Raw genomic sequence first — 22,928 nt, forward strand, 5'->3', positions numbered from 1 at the left:
CCCAGGGATGAAGCCTACTTGATCATGATGGATGATTTTTGAGATGTGTTGTTGAATCTGGTTCGCTAGGATCTTGTTGAGAATTTTAGCGTCTTTGTTCATCAAAGATATTGGCCTGTCGTTCTCTTTCTTTGTTGGGTCTTTACCTGACTTGGGTATCAATGTGATGTTAGCTTTGTAAAATGATTTGGGGAGAGTTCCGTCTTTCTCAATCGCCTGGAATACCTTTTGTAAGATTGGTATAAGCTCCTCCTTAAATTTCTTCTATAATTCTGCTGGAAAGCCATCTGCTCCAGGGTTTTTTTTTTGTAGGTAGTTTTCTTATTACGGGTCAATTTCCTTGATTGTTATTGGTCTATTTAGGATCTCAATTTCTTCTTGTTTCAGCCTAGACAGGTTGTGTGTTGACAGAAAGTCCTTCATTTCTGAAAGGTTTTCAGGTTTGTTTCCATACAAGTGTACATAGTAGTCTCTAATGATCTTTTGTATTTCTTCAGGGTCAGATGTGACTTCATCTTTTGTGTTTCTGATTGTGTTTTTTTGGGCCTTTTCTCTCTTTTTCTTGGTCAGTCTAGCTAGGGGACCATCGATCTTGTTTATCCTTTTGAAGAACCAGCTTTGTTTCATTGATTTTTTTGTATTATCTTTTTGTCTTCTATGTTCTGGATTTGGGCTTTTATTTTGCTGATCGGGATTCTTTTGCTGAAATTAGGGTTTTTGTGATCTTGCTTTTCCAGCTTTTTTAGGTGGCTTCTTATGCTGCTAATTTGTGATCCTTCCATTTTCTTCATGTGCGTTTGTAGGGATATAAATTCCCCTCTTACTACAGCTTTCATGGCGTCCCAGAGATTTTGGTAAGATGTTTCTTCATTTTCATTTGTTTCCAGGTATCTTTTAATCTCTGTTTTGATTTCATCATTGACCCAGGAGCTGTTTAGCATCATGCTATTTAGTGTCCATGTCTTTGTGGGTTTTGGGGGGACCTTGTTGGTGTCAATGATTATTTTTATTCCACTGTGGTCCGAGAAGGTGTATGGTAAAATTTCAATCTTTTAAACTTGCTTATGCTTGATTTATGGCCACGTATGTGGTTGATCTTAGAATACATTCCATGCAGTGATGAGTAGAATGTGTATTCTGTGGTCTTTGAATCGAGGGTTCTGTAGGTATCAATTAAGTCCATTTGATCAAGAGTCACATTGAGGTTTCGGATCTTGTTGCTGAATTTGGTCCTGATGATCTGTCTAGGGTTGTGACTGGGGTATTAAAGTCCCCAGCTATGATGGTATTGGAGTCAATATCTTTTTTAAATTTACCTAGGAGCTGCTTTATGAAAGTTGATGCTCCTATGTTCGGTGCATATATGTTTAGGATGGATATTTCTTGTTGATGGATTGAACCTTTTATCATTATGTTGTGACCTTTTGTATCTTTTTAAATTTTTGATAGCTTAAAGGGTATTTTGTCTGAGATTAAGATCACGACTCCTCCTTTCCTTTGTGTTCCGTTCACCTGAAAATTTGTTTCCCATCCTCTTACTTTGAGTCTGTGAGTGTCCTTTCTAGTAGGTTAGTCTCTTGAAGGCAATAGATTGTTGCCTGGTGATATTTTATCCATTTTGCCATTATATGTCTTTTCAGTGGTGCATTTAGTCCATTCACTTTCAAGCTAATTATTGAAATTTGAGAGTTGATCCCTATCATAATGTTCTTACAGCATTGTTGTTTTTCCTGTTTGTGTGTTGTCATTCTTTTGGTTTTAGAGTTGGATCATGTGTGTTTCTAATCTTTTTCCTGTACTCTTGTGAAGAAGTTGATGTTCTTTTTTCTTTTCTTCTGTGTTCAATACTTTCTTAAGTGTTTCTTGTAGAGGTGGTCTTGTGGCAGCGTTGGTTCTTAGGGATTGGATATCTGGGAAAGATTACAATTCTCCCTCACTGATGAAGCTTAACTCGGCTGGGTAGGTTATTTTTGGTTGAAATTGGTTATCTTTTAGAACTTTGAAGACAAGGCTCCAAGCTCTCCTAGCCTGGAGGGTTTCTGTAGATAAATCTGCTGCTATTCTAGTTGGTCTTCCCTGGTACATAGTCTGACTTTTTTCTCTTGCAGCCTTTAGGATTTTTTCTTTTATACCTACTTTGTTTAGGTGAATTATTATATGCCTGGGGCTGGTCTTTTCATTTGTTGTCTTGCAGGGGTTCTCTGAACCTCTTGTGTTTGAATTTTTTCTTCCTCAATGAGATGAGGGAAGTTTTCTTGAATGATTTTGTGAAATGTATGTGCCAGCGTGGCCTCTGTTTCTCTCTCTTCCTCAGGAAAGTCAATTACTCTTAGGTTCGGTCTCTCGAAGTGATCGTTCATCTCCTGAAGGTTTTGTTCTGTCTTTTTGAGTGTCTTTTTTATGCTTTTAACAGTTTGGGTTAGTTCTATGTTTGGTCTTCAAGCTCTGAGATTCTTCCTTCTGCTTGACTAATTCTGCTTTCCATGCTTATTACTTTGTTATTTATTTCCATCACAGTCTTTTTTACTGCTGTTATTTCTGACATCAGCTTCTTCCTATTTTCCTCTTGTCTCTCCTAATTTTTTAAATTCTCTCTATCAATGTCTTGATGTCTGGGTTTGTTGCATGTGGCCAGTCATTCTGGGGGCTCTTCATTGTTTGTGTTCTGGAATCTGTTTTCTCAGTGTCTGATCTCCCAGGGGTCTGTGTGAGACCTCTATTCTTCTTTTGGTTTTTCTCCATTTGTGTGATTTTTTTCTTCCTCCCTACTTTTTCCTTCCCTCCACATCACTGTCTTCTTTAATTCTGTTATTCAGTGGTAGAGTGATTGCTTTTACTTCTGTTTGTTCAATCTCCTATTCTTTATGTATTCCCTCTTATTTTGTTCAATTCTGGAGTTGCACTGTAGGTTGGGGGTGGTCCTTTTGCAATTTTGAGATTACTTAAGGGGGGAGCTGTGATTCAAAATCTATCTGCAGGTCCTGGTATTTGCCAACAGGTGTATGAATAATCTGAAACCCATTTCTCACTGCCTTGGAATCTGTCCATGCAGTGGGGCTATAGGTTTGCTCCCTGAAATAAAATGTGGTTCGCAGAGGGAAGAGAATGGAACAGACAGTGGGAGGAATAGGTGAGTGGAGAGAAATAGGCGTAAGGGGGGAAACAGATGAGTGTACCAACAAATGGAGAGAGAGACCTAAACTGAAACAGATAAAAACAATAGACCACGGCTACAGACTAACCAACTCCCATACAACAAAAATAAAACATACAATGATGCTAACATTGCCAGGTAACCAACCACCTTATTGGTGTGCTGTTCCTCTATACAAAGATATGGTTTACAGAGAGGAGAAAAGAGAAGAAAAGAAAGAGGAAAAGAAAAAAAAAGGAACGAAACAGTAGGGATAGAATTAAGTCATTAAACTAGCAGAACCAATTGAGCACAATCTGAGACTTTTCGTTTATGTCCAATGTCCTTTCAGCTCTGATTTCCAACTGTCTTTCCAGCTGGTAAATTAGTTCACAGTTAGGGTTAGTTGCCCCTGGCCTGCTGGAAGGACAGTTCAGATCACCCTCCGTTCACCACTCAAATCTGGTCTGTGTCTGTTTTTCAAGCTTGTTTCTCCCGTTTCAGAGTTGTTACCTTGAATCGCCAACAGGTAGTGCTATCTCAGCTGCTTGCCCCAGAGGGAGTGGAGCCTGACAGATGTCGGGCAGAGGCTGGAGATGAAAGCCTGCCTCAGGACACATGGGAGGAGACCCATAGCCAGCAGGATGTCACAGTGGCAGCAGAAGTGTCAGCGATCCCAAGCAGATCTTGTCTGCATAGGCTTTAAGGACTGAAGTCGTGGATCACCTCAGGCATGGCTGGCGCAATGCACTATGGCCGCCATGGAGGCTGCAGCAGCTCCGGCAGCTGCTGTGTCTGTGGTTGCAGTGGTTGTCCAGACCGCTGCGATGCTCCAGCAGTGGTGATGGCAAGCTCCATGTGAAGAGCAGGCTGCCGATGTTGGGGTGCACAGCATCCAGGGAGAGAGCCAGAGACCCTTTGCATTCTCCTTTGCAAAGGGCTTCAAAGACCAGCTTGCCCTGTCGCCATCTTGCTGGAAGTCCTCATTTGTTTTTCTTATAGTTAGACTGGGATTATGGATTTTGAGGATAAAAACCTCAGATGTTTATTGATGCTGTTAACCTTGATCATCTGGCTAAGGTAGTGTTTCAGGTTTCTCCTCTATTAAATGGCCTTTTCTCCCTACTTCTCACACCACATTCTCTGGCAATAAGGTACTAGGCACAGCCTATACTTACATGGTGGAAAGTTATTTTCCATCTCCATGACGGGGGAGTGTCCACACGAATTATTTAAAGTTGTTCTGTTCAAAGACTTGCCTCTTCCTCTTCCCCCTCTCCTGTTTATTTATCCATGAGTCATTAATTCATGCTACTACATACTCATGAACATTTACTTTATAATTTGTGCCATAACCCAATACTACTGTCTTTGTTTTGTTGCTCAAATTGCTCTAGTGCTGTCCATTGGGAACTTTCTCAGGTTAGTTCCTTTGTCCATTTGGCACGCTCCTATTATTTGGGGGTCTTTTGAGAATTTCTTTACTTTCTCACACTATACAGCGTTTCAGGATTATCTTTTCTATTCCCTGATCTAGCCCTAAAATCAACCATCTTCTAACTCTGATTCCTTTTATGGGAGAATGGCTTTTGAAACCAAGATCTGGATGTTGGGGATGCTAGTTTCTACAGGGATGTTGTTGCCTCTAGATCCTCTCAGCAGACAGGACTAGGAAATACATTTGTGTATACTAACTCATGAATATGCACATATCTATCATTATGTCTACATCTATCCATCTGTGTCTTTATTAATTATTTAAACATGAGTTCATACTGATGTTCCCAGCTCAAATACTGTGCCACATGCATCATTTTAGTCTTCACTTTTGCTTGTCTTCCACCTCCAACAGTGAGAAATCTGGCTCCAACCATCCTTCATCCTTTATTTCTTTGTTTCATCTGGTTATACATATATAGAGAGGGGTTTCATAATTGTTAACTTGTATCCCCTTAAAAAACATCTTTACCAACTAGAGTACAGTGCTCACAGTGCAGTTCTTTTGGTCGTTAGTCTTATACTTTCCAGTCATTTTCAAAATTACTTAGGTCAACAGTTTTTTAAGCCAGCCTCTTCAGTGAGGTTATGTTAGACATTTATCATACAGTTAGATTCTTTTGTCAAAGTATGTGCTCCATCTTGGGATCTTTCAATCCACTAGCTATTTGAAAAATTGCACACACTAAGGTGTACTATTCTGTAAAGTTTTGTGACTTTTGACAAATAAGTAATGCCACATATTCACCACTATAATGCCATGTAAACTGTTTTCACCATCCTAAAGGAATCCCCTGTGCTTCCCTAGTCAACTGCCCCCCTTCTCTACCACCTTGAAATTGCCGATCAATTTTCTGCTTGTGTATTTCTGCCTTTTCCAGAATGTCATATCAATGGAATCATAGATTATTAAGTTTTTTCAGGTAGACCTTTTCACTTAGTAATATGCTCTTAAGATTCATCTACCATGTTGCATGGTTCAATTGCTGATTCCATTTTATTACTGAATAATATTCTCTGGATGTATCAGTTTTTTTATTCATTTATCTTTTGGAAAACTTCTTGGTTGCTCTCAGTTTTGGTCATTATAAATAAAACTGCTAGAAACATTCACATGCAGGTTTTTGTAAGGTCATAAATTCAAATAAGCTGAATAAATACCTAAAAGTACAACTGGTGGGGAATATGATAAGTCTATATTTAGCTTTATAAGAAACTGAAAAAACTGTCTTTCAAAGTGGCTATACCATTTTGCATTTTGATCAGCAGTTAATGAGACTGCTTCATCAGCTATATTGATGTTGCCAGTTTTTAGATGTGTTTTGTTTTTAGATTCCGTCTATTCTAATAGATATGTAGTGGTATCTTGCTTTAATTTACAATTCCCAGTTGACAAATGGTGTTGAGTATCTTTTCATATTCTGATCTGCTATCTGTATAACTTCTTTGGTGAGAAGTCTGCTCAAATATTTTGCCCATTTTTAATTGGGTTATTTTATTTTTGATTTTTAAGAGTTTCAAAAGAAATATTTCATATACATATCCTTATTAGATAGGTGATTTGCAAATTATTTTCTCTTAGTCTATGACTTTCCATTCTCTTAACTGTGTTCTTCACAGAGCAAAAGTTTTTGATGTTTTTCATTCTATTCCTATTTTCTTTTTATCCACAGTTTTATCCTCTACTACACAGAACTGCTTCACCTTATTTTTTAAGAGTAAATTATATTAATTTCTGTTGCTCTAAATAATAGCCTATTATATTACACTCAAAAGAACTGCCATATATGGAGTGATACCGTTCATTGTCTTAGTTTTATCATTCTACAGAAAAGGACAGTTGTGTCTGTCAGAGCTGCCACGAAGGACATCTTTAATCATCTGAACAGCAGGAGAGAAGACCAAGGACTAGAAGGATCATATTGCCATGCATTCTACATGGAGGGCAATGGAGGGCAATAGTTGGGCATTGGACATAGGGACCTTGATTAAAAGTCTGCTCTTTTTCTTTTTCTTTTTCTTTTTTTTTTGAGACATGGAGTTTAGCTTTGTCACTCAGGCTAGAATACAGTGGCATGGTCATAGCTCACTGCCAGCCTTGAACTCCTGGGCTCAAGCGATCCTCTGGTCTCAGCCTCCTGAGTAGCTAGGACCACAGGCATGCACCATCACCCATGGCTAGTTTTTAAATTTTATTTTTGTAGAGATGGAATCTAGCTATGCTGCCCAGGCTGGTCTCGAACACCTCAACTCAAGAGATCCTTCTGCTTCAGTCTCCTGAAGTACTAGGATGATACGCATGTGCCACTTCACTCAGCCCATATCTGCTATTAACATTTACTGGTTGTGTGAATGTGGGAAAGTTACTTAATTTTTCTGAAACTTTGGGCTTCTCACATGTAAAACGAACACAGTGTCACCCACCATAAAGTGCTCAGCACAGGGCATGGTACAGTGTAGCTCTCCGCAAATGTTAGCACACACTTGTTTTTCTGTCTTGTATCCCACATTTTCATTCAGCCTCTTCTAATTTCTCCTAGTGGAACTCCTTACCCTATTGTTCATTTTCACTCACCATTTCTATTACAACAAAGCTACTTTGAGGAGCCTTTCTATTTATTTCTCCAACGTAAGTGGCTCATCCTCTTGAGATGATTTACTCATCTCAGCAAAGGATGGCTCTAGCACTTTCTAGTCTCTAGATCACAAAGTTCTTGAGCAGATCGGGGGAAATCTGTTAAAACACACACACACACACACACACACACACACACACACACACACACACACACCCCTACCTGCAAGCTCACCTTCTCTTACTTCTCGTTTTCAACCCCTCACCAAGCCCTGGCAATTTTATTACATAAGTTCTTTTCAATGGGCTCACTCTGATTAGATAAAAAGACAATTAAAAAATGATTCAACCTAAAATAATATAATGCTTTTGGGTTTTTTGCTTTATTATTATTTTCAATCAGGACTTAATAATTGTACATATTTATAAGGCACAGTGTGATATTTGGTATTCTAGGTATTTAAAAACATACAATAAATTGTTAATTATAGTCACTATACAGGGCTTAGAACACCAAAACTTGCTCTTACTATCTAGTTGCAGTGTTGTATCTATTAGCTTACATTTGGTTATCTAACCACCACTTGCTTCTAGTAACCACTATTCTACTCTCTACTTCTATGAGATTAACTTAGAAAGACTTAATATTATTAAGATGATAATTTCTCCCAAATTAATCTATAAATTTAATATCATCCCAATTAAAATCCCAATAAGATTTTTTTTTATGGGCCTGACACATTCATTCTAAAACTTGCTTGGAAAAGAATATGTTTGAGAATTGCCAATAAATGTATAAACGCTTCCATAAAGTCACAGTAATTAAAATAGTTTGATATTGACAATGTGTTTTATCAGTGGAAAATAATAGAAAGAATAGTCATACATAAATAAATATACATTGTTTATTTTTATATATGTATTGTGTGTACACGCATATTAGTGTATACATACAAGTTTATATTTAAGTATAGTTTTACATTATTAAGAAGAGACCATGCCAAGGGTTTGTATTTTACAATAGTTATTTGTACAGTTTCTGGCACCACACTGTCTTGTCTATGTCCTGGCTCTGTTATTTCTCAGCTGCATGATCTCAGATAGAGTTTTCAATTTTTGTAATATTAAATAAATTAATAAAGAAAACTTACCTTAGTTTTCGTGTTAAATGAGAAAAAAAACCTACTTCTAAAAGAACTTGTGAAGAATTAGTGAATTAATGTAGGTAAGGAGATAAAATAATCCCTGGCACTAAACACCAGTGAATGTGAACTATGATGATGATGATGATTATTCATAATATAGAGCTTGAGCAATTGTCTATCCACTTTGAAACGTAAATCTTTAGTGCCTAGTTCAAAGCCCTCCACTCGTGGGTGCCCATCTAGTTGTTAATTTCTTATCTTTTGGCTTCATTTTGACTTTCTAAAATAAGTAGACAATTTTAAACTTTGTTATGAAAGTAGTAAGTGGTAAAGGGCTCTTTAAAGGAGAGATACCCTTCTAATATATTATGCAAAGTAGGGATTGCAAACTCAATAGCTTAGAGGGATCAGTAGGTAAACTGAGGAAGTGGAGTGGGTGGAACCTGCCGTGAAATGGAAGTCTCATAGACATTTAAGAAGATACTTTCATTACCACCTGATTATTGCCATGTAGAAAGAAAGAAAGAAAGGAAGGAAGGAAGGAAGGAAGGAAGGAAGGAAGGAAGGAAGGAAGGAAGGAAGGAAGGAAGGAAGAAAGAAAAAGAAAGATAGATGAAGCTGTGTCTCTCTCTCTCTCTCTCTCTCTCTCTCTCTCTCTCTCTCTCTCTCTCTCTCTCTCTTTCTTTGGAGTCTCACTCTGTTGTCCAGACTGGAGTGCCACTCGCCTCTGGCGATCCTTCCGCCTCAGCCTTCCAAGTAGCCAGAATTACAGGCACGTGCTACCACACCCCGGCTAATTTTTTGATTTATTGTAGAGATGAGGTCTCGCCAAGTTGCGGGTCTCAAACCCGCGGACTCAGGCAGTTGACTCACCTCGGCCTCCCAAAGCGTCAGATTACAGGCTGAGTCACCGAGCCTGGCGAAGCCGCATTTCTTAAGAGACCCTGAAAATTCTGGTTTTCATGTAAAATTTTCTGGCTTCTCAATGTCCACAATTCAAATTTTTTAACATTTTAATGGTCGAACAGCATAGCTGTCTGCAGATCAGAGATGGTTCATGCTGTTTGTCTGAGTCTTAGGATCTTCTTTGGGCTACGCTATCCTGTCTCTCTTCCAACTTCTATGTACCCAGGTACCTTGCACTGTGCTGCCTGGAATATAAAGGCTCAATACTTGCTTTTTGTTAAATTAATTTGATTTTAATTCTCAGTCTTTCTGATTCTAATCAATGCCTTGAATTAATCGTTATAATAGCACCATTTGTTGCCCATTTATTTATTTATTTTTGTTTCTCACTTTTTGAGTTGGGGGTCTCACTCTGTTGCCCAGGCTAGAGTGAAATGGCAAAATCACAGCTCACTGCAGCCTCAAGCTCCTGGGCTCAGGCGATTCTTCTGTCTCAGCTTTCCCAGTAGCTGGGAATACAGGCATGCACCACCATGCCCAGCTAATTTTTTGATTTTTCTTTTTTTGGTAGAGATGAGATCTTGCTCTGTTGCCCAGACTGGTCTCGAGCTCCTGAGCTCAAACAATACACCCACTTCAGCCTCCCAAAGTGCTGGGATTACAGGTGTGAGCCACCATGCCTGGTAGTTACCCGTTTATTTTAAATATCAGGTGCTGTTAGAGACTTTACACATATCCCTCTGATTGTTGTGATTACTATCAGGATGCTTTTGTCATGTAATAGGAAAAGTAAGAGATGAAGCTACATTAGAAAAGTCACTTCATCTCTTACTTTTCCTATTACATGACAAAAGTAACTTCATCTCTTACTTTTCTAATGCCCAAGGTCAGTGGACAAGATAAACTTGATACCAAGTTATCCAGGTCTGCTTTTTTGAAGGAACGAGAGGTCAAAAGAAGTAACAAAAAGTCCAGATCACTCCAGGATATAATGTTTTTCTGGCGCCAGTCGACTGGGGTTGCTGATCACATTTTGTCCTGGAAAAACTTTAGAACCATTCCATTGGATGACCTTGTCAGGCTTACAGCTTACAACGCAGAAAATACAGGATAAAGAATGCCTTCCACTTACAAATGGATAGCTATACAAATGTTCATTTGTAAATCAGTTGTTTGAAACTCAGAATTCATTTTCTTGCAGAAACAGTTACAAATGGTGGTTATGTTCCCCCTGAGGCTCATCGACGAAAGACTATTTAGCCTTAATGTATCTGAAATAGTGTACATTTGCTACAGAAAATGTGTAGAAAATAGAACTCTTGTAATTCTAGTAATTAAATAAAAGAAAAAAAGTAAAATTGAATGAGAACTTTAAAATGTGTCTTGAATGCTGATTTGAAGGAAAGGTAGATTTATCCAGAGGAGGATGCAGAACGTTGAAAATAATTTTGTGGGAACTTAAAGGGGGCTTCTGGACACTTTCAGAGCACTTGACAAATTAATGGAATCATGTCCTTGAAATAAGCATATCTGATTTCATTTCTTAACTTCTAGATTTTAAAGTGTAATCTCCCCATAATTAATGCTGTTTCTGATGTTCATTTTAAATGAAGAGAACAGGCAGGAAAGGGTGGAAAAGGAGAAGATAAATGAAGATGGTTTTCCCAATATGCAGAATTGAGAGAGACAGCAACTGAAAGAGAATTAAAGAGCATGCCTGTGTTTCTATAACCATGCTAGAAGTAAAAGTAGCTATGAATATGAGCAGTGGAAGAAGAAAAGCACAGTTCTTGATTACTCTTGAGAGAGGCCAAAAAGTTGGTAGAGATTTTTTCTCTGAGAAATCCCAGAGACTATGCTGCTCCATCATCTCAGGGGACCTTGATCATACTTTATGGCAAATGCAGAATGGATATAGGTTGAAATAAAGAGTGCAAAAGACTATTCAAATGTACTTAGAGTTCTGAGTACTTATTAAATAAGATGGGCTCCGACCTCAAATAAAAATCAATACTGTTATTTTATTGTCTAGGTTTTATCATTTATTTTGTTTTAACTTTCAGCCAGGAGGATAAAAGGTAGAAGATTTTTAAAGTATATATTTTGGGTGGTCAAATGGTTGAATGTGAAGTTGAGGAAGAATAACAATCTCTCACCACTTCCACACGTGTATGGAGACAGCATAAAAGATAGCTGGACAGAGCAGAAGCCCTTCCTGTCAACCGTAGCCTTATCTAGAAATCAAGAAAAGAAAGATAGTGGGGAGAGGAGGGTTATCATAACCGTAGGGCAAAAGCAAACTAGGATGAAGAAACTGAAAACCAACAAGACCAAACAAATGGACACTTTGAATTGATGTGGCCAGATGCACAGTGTTTCTCTTTGTTGTTCTTTTGAGAGTAAGGTGGGGTTTCACCACAGGGTCCTGAGTCTGCCTGAGCTAGGTAGTCACTCAGACTGAACTTCTCCTCAACTCCTCTGAATTAACAGCATCATAGAAATGTCAAACCCATTGTAGTGTTGTCATTGTGTCCAAAGAATGTTTGTCAATGCATCTCTGTTACAAGAAATTTTTTAACTCATCCAATTTTTAAAAAATTAATCATTTGAATTTGAGGCATTGGCTCCCAGGAAGATTTGCCAATGCAATTTTTAGTAATGAAAAGAATCAAGAATTTCTTGTCTCTAAACAATTGTGGATTTTTTTTGGCAAATAAAGTAAAAAAATGAAACAGATTTTAATTTTATTAGTTTCTCATTTAAAACTTTGCCTTCAAGTCACTTTTTAATTTGTGGGAATCTTATAGTTGTTATGAATGTAATTTGAAAGTGGCATGCTTTTGATGAAGTGACTACTTAAAAGATGTTTAGGGTGAAGCTGGAAATAAAGTATTTTTAGGGCCCTGTAATACAGTCCCAGGATGTTCAAGAAGTGTGTAAATATTTGCTTAGGATTTATAAATTTAAAGAGTGGAGTTCCTCCTTGTTGATTTTATACTGACCTGGAGGTTTGGAAAACATTAATTATCTTTCTCTAAAGAGATTTAAGTTATGAAGAATAAATTAGTCTATATTTCATGTATTATTTTAGGCATACTTAGAGGAGGGTAGTATATACAGAAGAGGTCTAAAGAAAAGCAGTGGTCTTAGGCATAATATCGATCCTCCATGACCTGCGCTATCTTTGGTTGATTCTTCTCTAATATTTCATGTACTATAAACAGCCAGTGTAGGTTTATCAGGCATTTAAGAAGAGTCTTAAAAACACAATCTCTGTTGCTGCATATGCAATTCCTACACAAACCTATTGAAACCTGAGAAATGCTAATTCTTTGCTAAGTTTCATGGCTATAGAAATATCTGTTTTGAGAATGGAAACTGGGAAGGAGTATGCTGTAATACCTACAATCTCATTTTGTCCTTCATTTTTTATTGATAAATTAGTGTCCATTTAGAAGAGCACTGTGTGTTCTGGAAACAAATGCTGGCTATATTCACATGAGGTTTATCTTGTCCTTCTCCAATTAAATTGTGAACTGCTTTGGATAAAGAGCGCATGTTCAATTTCTTACATTTACCCTACATCAACAGAGCCAGAATGTCTTACAGATACTTAAAAGTGGAATACAGAAAGTATTTTCACTTAGCCTAAATTGCCTTATTTGCTAATTGCTTTGCATAGCAAGAATCATCTTACCAACTAGGTTGTGAGCACACCATTGGCAGAGTCTTGTTTTGTAGTGTGGTGTAATGGTTTGGGTCTCTTATTACTATTTGAAACATTATAGGGACAGAGTGGCCTCTCACCAAAGAGTTGTTAGTCAACTATGAAGAGGAATGGAGAGGGGAAGTAGAAAGAAAAGAACTTTGGGATTAATCTGTAACATCCGAAATCTATATTATCACTTCACAGCCTAATTATATGTTCTTTTTAGCACATAACACATCATTATGACTTGATAAATAATAATTCCTCTATACAATATCTAGAGGAAAATTAATAAAAATATGATGTTGGCAATAAGCTATTCTACTATTATCTTCTTACCTGCTGGTTGGTGAGCAAATGCTAAAAAAGTCAAAATGGGAGATAGTTTAGAGAGATTTGGATCATTTTCTTGGCGAAGAGACCATTTGCTTCATTTCAACAATCAAAAAGGTGTTAAGAGATTAAAATAAAAGGAAATTCCATCATTGCTGTGCTATAAGATTGATTCCTAGAGAGTCAAGCAGAGCTGGTGACAAGATTGAATGATCCATCTCTTTAGAATTTCTAGCTTACTTCACACTACAACCTACTATTTTTTTTTTTTTAAACAGTGGAAATAAACAAGGACGATGAGATATTTTCTTGAAGAAAAGCACTTTGTTTTCTTTTTTTTTAACTTTTAATTTTTTTATTTTAAAGATGTTGGGTACAATTCAGGGTTAGGTATACAAATGCTCATTATGCAGGTACCCTTGTTGATGAGGTGTGCCCCCCCTTCCCCAGGCAGATTCCCACTACTGCCAATCCTGCCTCCCTGCTCGCCGCCCCGCCCGCATTTTTCTGCTACCGCCAATCCTTTTCTTATAGTATTACGATTATTGTTCAAGGTCAGCTTATGAGTGAGAACATGTGATACTCAGTTCTTTGTGAAAGATCACTCAGTATTATAGAGTTTAAGCCCATTCAGGTTGCTGTGAAGTTCATGATTTTGTTCTTACGTCTGCGTAATATTCCATCATGTATATGTACCATATTTTTTCTATCCAGTCCTCTTTTGATGGACAACACAGTTGGGTCCATGTTTTGCTATTGTGAACAATGCTGCAATATACATAATATGTGCAAGTATCTTTTTCATAGAGTGATTTGAGTTCCTCTGGGCATATTCCCGGTAGGGAGATTGTGGAGTTGTATGGAAGGTCGATTTTTAGATATTTTAGAAATCACCACGCTGTTTTCCACAGAAGTTGTACTTAGATTACATTCCCACCAACAGTGTAGAAGTGTTCCCTTTTCCTGCATCCTCTCTAGCATCTGTTGTTTTTTGAGCTATTGGTAATAGCCATCCTGCCTGGAGTTAGGTGGTATCTCAGTGTGGTTTTAATTTGCATTTCTTTGATGACAAGTGAGACTGAGCATTTTTTTTCATGTATCTGTTGGCTGCTCAGAACTGTCTATTTCTATCTTTTGCCCACTTTGTAATAGGGCAGTTTTTTTTTCTTTTCTGCACGGTTTGGGCTCCTTATAGATCATAGATGTTAGGTCTTTGTCAGACATACAATTAGCAAATATCTTTTCCCAGTCTGTGGGCTGTCTCCCTGCTCTCTTGATGGTTTCTTTGACTTTGCAGATGCTTGTCAGCTTGATGAGGTCCCACTTGTCTATTTTACCTTTTATGGCATGGGCACTTGGGTTAAAGGAAGTGAAGTCAAATGTCATTCAGTAATAACTATTGTAAAGGAGGAGACGAAAGGTCAGCACATTTTTTTCTCAATATTGCAGTTGATAAATGTGATATGGGTGGATATAACCAAAGGAATAACTTTTTTAAAATTAAAGAAGAGTCTGCAAAAGGATAAGAAGAAAATAATGGCCGTAAATTGGAGAAGAATTTCTTATCCATTTCAGTGACTTTTGTGTCTTCTATTGTTGACTTAAATGTTTCCACATAACCATATCCACATAACCATATCCGCATATTCCACATAACCATATCAAGTCAGGTGCTTGAGAAGAGAAGGAGCAGAGCTCAAAAGGTATGTTTCAAGGCCAGGAAGGCTGAGAAACTAGAGGTTTCTAATGAGTGAAGTTCAGAGCTATCAGGTGGACAGGAATCCAGTAGACAAAACCACAAAGTGCATTCAATATTATAGATCAGGATTGGTAAGATCAAAAGTGGTCACAGCATCGACTATCAGTATTGTCAAAAAGAAACAAAGTGGAACACATGTTAAAGGCAGCAAAGTCAAATGTCATTTGGTAGTAACTACTGTAAGGGAGGAGAAGCCTCCGTGTAACCACTCTTCTGAACAAAAGGCAGGAGTCTGTTTAAATGCTGGAGTGTGTGCAAGGAAAGGAACTGAAGGGCGTTAAGGAGGTATTGGTCCATGTGACTAGGGCACCTGCCTTTTTAAACTAGTGCTTGTCTGGAAGAACGATTTCTTATGCTTTATGATGTGCAAGTTGGAGCAAGGTGTCTTCCAAAGTTGGACCCATAGCTGCCCACAGGGATTGGGCATGAGAGCTATCTCCTTGAATTTTTCTATTTCAAAGAGATGGTTCTCAGGTCCTTGAGGAGACAGTTCTGGAAGGTAAAATATTTACCTTAATGGGATAAGGAAAGACTTATAATGGTAAGCTTTCTAAAGTAACATCTCTAAGAGGGAGTTCAAGGGCCTATTGGATTATCATATCATCAGATTTTGGCTGAAACAAATGGTAAAATTCTCCTGACTGCATTGAGCATTTTCAGAAGGACTGGTATAAAAAAGACTGAAAAAGAAGTTGTCCTATTACTGTGCTTACATTGGATGTAAACCACTTCCCAGCCCAATATTCAACATTATGTCATCATCTAAGAAGAGTAGTATCCAGAATTGTCAGAATTACATTTCCTCCAATTTCTAGTTACTTATCAGAATACACAAAGAAATTTAGTGGTGATGGAGATTCCTCTAGCTAGAACAGCTTTTGATATATTTATTAGCTTTGTGATGTGTTCTAGCATTGTAGAAGGAGGCAAAGAGATATGCCAAAACTTGCTCACAAAAATAAGTTGGAGCAAAATCATTCAGGTATGATTCAGGTTTATCTCAATAAAACAATGCTACTTACCCTTCTACCTTAGCTGCTCACTTCCTATGACATAGCAACCGCGTCCCACGATAGGTGATTCCAACTCAGAGAATGACTCAGCACTGCCCTTTGCACATGTGAGTTAGAAAAGATGGAAGATACTGATTTTCAGAACAGCACACAGTAATCTGGGTCAATTTCTGGGTAGTCAGTGCCCCCTCCCCCCCGGAGCTCGGTTTTTTCCTCCTTCTGCCTTCTTGTTCATTCAGAAATCTTCATTAGTTCTAGACAGACTTTTCCCACCTGTATAGCCCCAGTTTTTTTTTTTTTAATATCTGTGGCAGTGAGCTATAGAAGTTATTCAAAATCAATGCATGAGTGCAATGTGAGGTGTATGGCAGCCACTGCTATTATAATTATATATTTACCTTTTCATGACTAATCGAACTCTTATAGTCAAGAACAATGGCTCACCTGAGAAAGTTCTTATGTTTAAAACCAGGACATTTCTTAGCTTTTAAACAAACTGCATTACTTAGGATCTTTGTTTGAGTAATATCATGCTTCCAGACACTTCTTCGACCCATTTAGAACCAAAGCTGTACTGTTGCAATGACTTATTTTTTTTCAGTGTTAATGTAAAAATTTAAAATTTTGTGGTTGATTTTTTTTTGACCCAACAGTTGTACTTTCAGGAACTTAACCCAAGGAAATGACTGAATAGACTCACAAAGATATAAGTAAAAATAAGTTTATCACAGGCTATCAAAGATGTAGTTAAAAGATGTAGAATTGTTTATAGTAGTGAAAATTTGTGAACAGTCTCAAATAATGAACTTCAGAGGACTCGTTAAGTAAAATATGGTAAACTTGTGCAATAAACACAATGTACTCTTAAAATTACTAATAGCTCTATAATTATTTTTGAAATGGAAGGTTGTTATGATACATGCTAAACGAAAAAAGTAGCTTGCAAATTAATATGAACACTGATATTTAGTTGTTAAAAGATTATATATATATACATACATATATACATATATAAATATATACACACTTATATACAAGTAAATTTGGTTAAACAAAAGCCTAAAAGAATGGTTTGTGATTTTGTATATGTTTTTGTTATTTTATAATTACTTTTCTTTTTTCTTTGTTTTCTTTTGATTTAAGGTATTTCCTCTAATTCTTTTTTTTTATTTTTTTAAATTTTATTTTAGATTTGTGTGATACAAGTGGGGATTTACTACATAAGTAGGTTGCATGCAGGTAAAGTCTGGAGTTCGAGCTGGCTCTCTCTCCCCCTGATAGTGGACCAGGTACCCATTTATTTTATAATTACTTTTCTATAGACTTATGATGTAATAATCAAAAGTAAAAAAAAACAAAGAGGAACATAAAATTACGATTTGCTCTTCTTACTCATTTCGTCAACAAAACCTTGGACAACCACACCAGCTCTTCTTGTGGTTCCTGGTTAAGTCAGACCCATACCTAAAAATGACAACGGGAGAAACAGGGCCTGATACTAAAAAGCATGGGAACAAGATTGTGTTGACATATACCCACCATGATGTCTCAATCAGGGAATCTAACAAATGAAGGACTCTAGGTAACATGGGCAGAACACTTAAAGTGGTACCCCCAGATCCAAAACTCAGGTCCTTAAAAGAAAGGGAAAAAAGTCAATACTGCCTTCTGACTTGGAGTGAGAGTATGCCCTGCTGCAAAGAGAGAAAGGTCACCCTAAGGTGAGGGAAAAACTACAGATAAGTACTATCCTTAGATATGGAACACAACTGGAAAAATACTCCCACTGCAGAGCAGCTTTGTCCTGTGGTTACAAGTCTTTGCCCAGGTACCTGACAGAAGAAGCTGTGGCTATGAGCCTTTTCAAAGTCATGGTAGAGCATATATCCTCCAGAAGGGCTGCAAACCCGGAGATGGGTCATCTGCAGTACAAATCTTGAAGGTGAACTGAAAGAGTGGTCACCCCTTGGGAAACCTAAAGGACTTGCCATAAATAGTTCAGGGGCTTCTGTGTATAAGCTGTTTTGACTGGAAAGACACCTGGTCAGCTTGAAGAATCTAAATCTTATGAAGGGACAAAGTGTTCTAAGAGAGCATTCAAGATGAGCTTCCTCAGGGACAAAGATGGAACCAGAATCCCAATAATAATGGTGATGCTTGCACTCAAGCTTGTGATATGATTTCCTAATTTATGCACTGGTTTGTTTATCCGAAAGAAATAAGGTTTACATAATTAAGATCATCTGTATAGCACAATTCACCCAGAAGCATGCCTACTTATTTTTTTGTTTTCTCTATTACACTCTCATATTTACCATTACAGCTTCCACATCTAGTCTTCCCAGGCACACAGATGTTTAATAAATAGCAATTAAATGAATGAACAAGGGCAATATATGATTTTTGCTGATATCCTATTTTCATAAATCAGGACTCATATTACTGCTATATGGTGGCACTATTTTTACCCAATTGTCATTGCCTTTTGTATTAAAAAGCAGTAAGCTTTGCCTTATGCCAATAAGCTCTACATTTTTGGAATTTTAATTTATTCATCCTAGTTCTCTCTTTCTCTGCCTCTCTGCTCTCAAGTCTTGTGTATCAGAATCATCTGAAATGACTGTTAAAATGTAATATCCAAAGGTCCAGGGGCCCATCGTACTATCAGGGGCTGGGATCTGAGGATCTATATTTTTAATAGACTCTACAGGTGGTCCTCTAAGACACTAAAGACTGAAAACCACTTCTACTTAATCTGTTTAGAAAATTGCAGTTTTATATGTTGTCAGTCTGGAAATATATGGTATCATGAAGAAACTTTTTTTCTTAGCAACTTTTCCTCTCCTGAAGATTGTAAAATAACAAAGCAGAGAAGTGTAGAGTATGGGTGATAGAGGTGGGTGGATCAATAGGAACTCTGTTTCTTGTGAGGGTAACTTGACAGTGACTATGCAGTGCAGTTGGAGTGAATTGATTTTGTTCAAAGAAGTTTTCCCCTTCCTCAGAGTCTTCAGTGAATGTTTTTTGCAGGCTTCTCACAGTGTGGTTTTGCACAAATCATCAGTGGCATTTGGAAGAGTCAGAGTTTTTTGTTTTGTTGTGTTTTTTCCTTTCTAAGCATATGAAGGCTTCTGCACTTTAAATCTCTTGGGTGGAAGTAGTTTTTAGTGAATTGTTTTTTTTTTGATATAAGACATAGTATCACTGGAATCTACCATCCCTGCTTATTGTTTTAAAGCTGGAATATTCTCAGATTCTTGATGTACTTGCCTACTCATGACTTTCATTTTGTGATAGATATTTAATAGACCTCTATTGATTTATCATTCCTAAGTACAGAGCACTAAAGAAAGGATACCGCAATCATAGATGCTATCCAGCTAAATTATCTTTAATTATCTGGGTATTGTTATAAAAATATCCTGTGATAGTCCCATTTTTAAGTGCAAAGCAGGCAAATTGAATGGAAAGGAGTTGTCAGATCTATTTTTAATACATTTCATCTCCTCTAGAAATGTAAATGACTCTCAAACTTTTCACAGAGACACCAGTGAAGCTGTTTCACACTAGACACCATTGAAGCTGTTCAAACCTATGGCCTAAAAGGAAACAAAAAATAGATGTTGGCTCTTTTTTAAAACAATGAAATTCATGTTTTCCTAGTCAAACACATTATAAAACAGCTGTCCTCATCTTTGTGTTTATATGAACATTGAATTGTACACTTCGAATCCCTGGAAGTTCAAACAGAAAATAAAGGGAATGTATATGAATGTAGTGGGGAGCTCCTGTGTGTGGCTAGTGATGGATATTGTTTTTCTTTTTAATAAAAAATAGCAATCATACAAAAATGGGTAGGCAAGTATGCAACTCAATGAACGGTGCACAAATACTCATACTTGTATAACCAGCACCCAGGTAAAGAGACAACATGGCAAGGACTCCCAAAAACCATCCTTTATGCTAACTTTCAGGGACTAATTCCTAAGAGGTTCATCATTATCTTGATTTGTAACATAACAGAATATTTTTTTTCTTATTTGGTTATTTATATAAATAGAGTCCTATAGAACATACTTTTCTTTGTGGTTGGCTCCTTTGTAGCATAATGTTTGAGAATCCTTGTGTATTTCTGTGCATAGTTGTGGTTTGTTTATTCTCATTGCTCTATACTATTGCATTTTATGAAACACCACAATATATATACCTATGTACCCTTTCTACTGATGATGGATAATTAAGTAACATCTACATTTAAGAAACTAAAAATTCTGCTGCTACTCATTTTATGAGGCAAGTATTACCCTGATACCAAAACCACACAAAGACAGTACAAAATAAAAAGCTACAGATCAATGTCTTTCATGAGCTTCAACATAAATATCTTCAACAAAATATTAGAAATCATATTAAAAAGTATAGGAATAATTATGCAGTATGACCAAATGAGATTTATTTCAGGTATGAAACACTAGTTCAAATTTAAAAATCAATTAGTACAATCTACCTTATTAACGGATTGAAGAAGAAAAATTTAGGATATATATCAAAATTTTAGAATCAAAATTTTCTGATTGAGGAAAATAATTTAACAACATCTAATACTCATTGATGGCAAACTTTCTTCACAAGTTCGTAATTATCTCTACTTGACAAACATCATCTAAAAAAAACCTCTACAATTAATATCTTTGATGATGAAAGTTTCAATGTTTTCCCCCTAGGACTCATAATAAGGTAAGAATATCTATTTTTACAACTCTTATTCAATGAAATGTTAGAAGTTCTGGTCATTGCTATTAGGTATAAATGAATAAATAGGTAGGTAGGTAGGTAGGTAGGAAAGAAGGAAGAAAGGAAGGAGGGAAAGAGAGGGCATAAAGATTGGAAAGGGATTGAATTATCCCTATTTATGCATGGCATAATTACTTGCATAGACAATCTGAAGGACTCTATGAAAGAATTATAGAACAAATAGATGAGTTCAAAAAAATTATAGGCTGCGAGACCAGCATGCCTAAATTAATTTCTATCTACCAACTGTGAATGTGAGGAAATAAAAATTAAGAACACCGTACCATCTAAAATTTCACCAAAGAAAATGGAATTTATAGATTTACAATTAACGAAACATGTGAATAATTTATATTCTTAAAATTACAAAATACTGTTAAAGGTAACCTGAAAAATGCAAACAAGGAGTTATATACCTTGTTCATGGATTGAATGACTATAAGCAGTGAAGATGTCAATTCTCTCCAAGTTTTTGTTTTGCTTTTTTTTTTTTTTTAACATATAGAGAAGCTTATTTTAAAAAGTATGTGGAAAGATATATACCCTGAAAAAATTTTGAAAAAGATGGATCAAATGTGAGGAATCACTCTTCCTGATTTAAGGTTTATTATAAAGCTACAAAAATCCAAGCAATGTGGTATTGGTGGAGGGATAGATGCAAAGATCAATGAAATAGAAAAGCATAAAAACAGAACTATACAAATATGCCAAACTGATTTTTGATAAAGGTACAAAAACAATTCAAATTTAAAAAGATATATGACAACAAATAATGCTACAGTAAATGAACATCTATAGGTAAAAAAATGTATATTTATATATATATATATTCTTCCCCTAAAGTTCTCACCTTTTGTAAAAAATAACTAAAAATTAAGCACAAATTTAAATATAAAACGTAGGCAACCCCTTTGGGGCCCCTCCCACTGTGGGAGCTTTTCTGTTCTCTCAATAAATCCTGCATTCTCATTTTAAAAATAAATGAAATAAATAAATAAATAAATATAAAACTTATAATATATAGTTTGGGAAAAAATAGGAGAAAATATTTTGGATTCAGATTGAGACAAGGAGTTCTTAGATTTGACACCAAAAGCATGATCCATAAAAGGCAAAAATGACAAATTGGATCTCATCAAAATTAAAAAAAAAACTTCAGGAAAAGTATTTGCAATACTTTCGTAGATATAACTCTGAAACCTCAAAAGTACCAAATCAATTCAAAAGGGGAAAAAACATTTAAAAAATCTCACCCAGAAGTGTATACAGATGACAAATAAACACATGAAAATATCTTTAACACCTTAACTCTCAGCTAAATGCAAATTACAATCACATAAAACATAATTATACACCTATCAGAAAGGTTAAAATAAAAATAGAGACAATATCAAATACTGGCAAGGATATGGAGAAACTGATCATTCATAGATTGCTAGTAGAAAATGTTAAAAGGTACAGTTACCACATGGTCAGCAATTGTACCCTTTGGCATTTATACCAGAGAAATAAAATGCTGTACATTTTCTAACTGAAAAGTTTCAAATAGGGATCCTTCAGTTTTATTTTGTCAGATTGCTTATTGGTTAACGCACATCTTATACTTTATATGATTACTGATAAATGTCTTATTGCCTTTGATTTCAAGTCTTGGAAAAATAAACCTCCTGTTTAGTAACTTGGATCCACAACAACTTCAGTCACCAGGTTCACTCCTTGGGTAAGCAAAAAACTCTGTAATATCTGTGTATCTGTGTCCACACAAGATTGATTCTTTCAATTTAGTCTTACACTCAGCAAGTGAAGGCAAGCTAACGAAGCAAATTATTGTGCTTATAGGTCAATTAAACAGTTATTAGATTATTTTTCTCAAATAGTTGCTTAGTAAACATAACCCAAAAGTTGGATAAATGGTCTAAGTGATATTTAACAGAATTGGTTGAATATTTTTTTTGTCATCAGAGCCCGTCGAAACCCCAAATGAGACACTTTGATAGGGCCAGTATTTGTTTACCTTTTTTTTTTTTTTGTCAACATTCTTCAGAAGACTGAATTTGATGAGGG

This window comes from Carlito syrichta, unplaced genomic scaffold (assembly GCF_000164805.1).
Source record: "Carlito syrichta isolate Samal-C Ts95f unplaced genomic scaffold, Tarsius_syrichta-2.0.1 Scaffold307170, whole genome shotgun sequence".
NCBI lineage: Eukaryota > Metazoa > Chordata > Mammalia > Primates > Tarsiidae > Carlito > Carlito syrichta.